The following is a 2,918-nucleotide window of genomic DNA, read 5'->3' as shown; positions in this document are numbered from 1 at the left end:
CTTTTCTTTTTTTTTTTTTTTCTATGTCACTTAATTTGTTTGTTTATACCATCTTTGTAATATGCCTGCCTTGATTTTCTCCCCTCCCCTGTCCCCACTGATAATATGCATACTCATTAAAGATGCCGTATCCCTGTTCTGAGCTGTTATGGTCCCAATCACAAGAGTGCGGTCGTAGCTCAATGGCTTGGAAATGGCCGACGTCCCCTCGCTTTTCAAAACCGACCATCCTGTTCCTTCCCCTCCCCACGCCGTCTTTCCCCGCCGTGGAGATCGGCTTTGCCGGTGATCCACCGCCACCAGGTACGGTTCAGGTGGCTTCTTTGGGATTTGGTACATCCCGGGACCAAATGCCACCCACTGCAGCTCCCTTCAAGAGGAGGAGGGGGGCGATTTCACATACAGAGTTGGTGGGTACAGCCCTGACTTGCGGACGCAGCTTTGCTTTGCTTCTGTTTTAGCTGTTTCTCTGCCACCTTTTCAGCAGATTTCTTATTACACTGCACTGGATTGCTATATTTTTAACCAGAAATAAACTAAGGATTAGAGCATGTGCCAGTTAAATTCAGTTCTTCTCCTTACATGGTCTTATTCCCTCCTGTCGCAGTTTTCCTTCCTCTTTTTCTCCCTTTCCCTTTTCAGGCAGAGAGCTATGGGTGGACAGGGTGAATGATAACTGAAGGCAGCAAGACCCCAGTAACTGTTTTTATTTCATTTTCCACAGTAACTGTCCATCGTCTTCACACCTTTTTTTTTTTTTTTTCCTTTTTTTTTTTTTTGGTTCTTCCTTTTGGGTCCTTCGTCATCTTTTTTTACTCTCAAATGGCTGCTGCATACTTGAAACGAACCAAATAACGACATACTGTGACTGCAGCCCTAGGAACTCATCCCTGCATTTTGTAATTCTGGTTGCAACTCTTTGTAAAGACCCTCGAGGACTTTTTTTTTTCTTTTTTGTACATTCGAGTGCATGACAGGAAGGCCCCACCAGGAGCAGGTTAAACAATTACATGCAAACACCGTACGATATTTAGGTATATATAAAACGGCACAAAAATGCCTCTTGTTATCCATCAAATAGAAGTACTAGGGATTTCACAACTAGCTTTTCCCCACTAGTTATTCCTGCTCTTGCCCATGTCCCAGCAGTTATGTACAAACACAACTTGGATTTTTTCATCTCTCTCTTCCACAGGATAAAACCTCAGTCGAGCTGAGGTTTGTTCAGTATGAAGGATAGCCGAAGACTAATATTAATTGGCTCCCAAACCACGTGTTTAAAAATAATGATTCCTTTATTAATCACAGGGAGCTGAGCAATTTGTCTTAGTTCTGGGCTTTTCGCATTTGCCCAAGGCCAGAAATATTCTTGAGAAGTAGCCCAGAGAGAGAGGTAATTCAGCATATTTCCCCGTCTTACGAGCCCTGGATTCATGCATATCTACCTAAGGCACATTAAAACGTCTATCATCCTGGCATATAAATCTATGCAAATTGTCCACACCTGCTGTTTTATGTCCACATTGATGGATGCATGTGAGCAGTTGAAGGTTTATATCACCTTTTTTTTTTTGCTTTTAGGCTGCAATGGTATTTTTATGTTCCTACAGTGGAACGTGCAGCACCTGAAACACAAGTTGGGGCTGGGGCTCAAGGAACCAGCCCACCTCCTGCCATGGCAGGAAAACCATTGGGAAAAGGGCACCCGTCCCTCCCTGGGGACACCCAGGTCCTCCGGCTGGACCCCACCTGTGGGAGCGATGGGCTGGTTTGACACCACATCTTCAGGGGAGGCAAGAAGGAAGGAATACAAAAATCTTCCGCCTGCTCGTGCCACGTCAGCTTCTCACCAGCCCATCTGGCGTCTGCTTTGCTTGTACCCAAGACCTAGATTCTCCAGGCGCGTTGGGACTCTCCAGGGCCTGATCTTCCAGAGATACTGAGCTCTTGCAGCATCTATTTACCTTGTGCGGAGTTATCAAGTACTGCTGGGGAAAAAAAAAATCCTGACTGCAATAGAAGGGGAGGGGCGAGAGGAGAAATAATGTCATTTTGATGATGAAGGGCTTAATTGAAAGCCAAGGACTAATTAGATGTCCTGATAGGCTTTGGCAAGTTAAGGGAGGATGGAAAAGTAGGAAATTTGTAAAACTGTCATAGGGTGAGGTTGGCTCCAGAGGTTTGTGCTAAAGCAGAACAGAGCAGAGGCCGGACTGGATCTCCTGCCCGCGCTGCACAGCTTTGCTGCACGTGGGGACATCATTCGCACAGAAGACGGGCTTTGCAGACTCTTGATGGTAAGTTTTCCTGGTGCAAGGAAAGGGATCAAACTCCCCGCACAGCCCCTAAATGAATTGCATCGATCTGACCTCCACTGCAAGCGTCCCTGACCAGCTCTGCGCTGAGCCCAAAGCTTGAACCACTGCAGAAGACGACTTTGAGTACAGCAAGCACTAGATACCTGCCTTTGAGTAACAGATCCACCAGGACTATGCTTCTCTGAGGCATTTCAAGCTCATGAGTTCCTTTTATTGGTCTGTTTTGACTAATATTAACCCACAGGCACTTCGCTTCAGCGCTACCACCAACCTGGCTTTCCAGGGTATGCATGATCACCTAATTGCCATGCCAAGCCAGGGAGTTTCAACAGGCAACGGATCCCCACGGCTACTAAGCAGTGCCCAAAGGTCTGAACATGTAACTCAGCTACATCGTGAGCTGCGTCCCTTCATCCGAGGCACCTCAGAGGTCATGCTCCAGAATGTTAAAGGAAATGTCACTTTCTAGATGTTGAGTGCTGCCGAGCATTGCCCAAAAGTTTTTGTTGGACGGATGGCTTAGAAATGCTGTGGTGGGTTGCACGTTCCCCATCTGGAGGCATCAATGGACGATAAACTTTAGAGAGGCTCGCATTCCTG

General features: G+C 46.6%; 1 long non-coding RNA gene across 1 annotated transcript in view; it reads right to left on the bottom strand.

Moving 5' to 3' along the window:
* LOC118452151 overlaps window positions 1–2,918 on the bottom strand; it is a 5,856-nt gene that overhangs the window by 465 nt on the left and 2,473 nt on the right. The window contains exons 3-4 of the long non-coding RNA XR_004841822.1: window positions 1,750–1,988; window positions 1,505–1,625 (exon numbers count right to left, since the gene is read on the bottom strand). This is a non-coding gene — a long non-coding RNA (uncharacterized LOC118452151). The remainder of the gene's footprint in view (window positions 1–1,504; window positions 1,626–1,749; window positions 1,989–2,918) is intronic.

Source organism: Egretta garzetta, unplaced genomic scaffold, assembly GCF_000687185.1.
Source record: "Egretta garzetta isolate BGI_Z169 unplaced genomic scaffold, ASM68718v1 scaffold284, whole genome shotgun sequence".
NCBI lineage: Eukaryota > Metazoa > Chordata > Aves > Pelecaniformes > Ardeidae > Egretta > Egretta garzetta.
The sequence above is the reverse complement of the archived record's forward strand: the minus strand, read 5'-3'. Positions and strand labels throughout refer to the sequence as shown.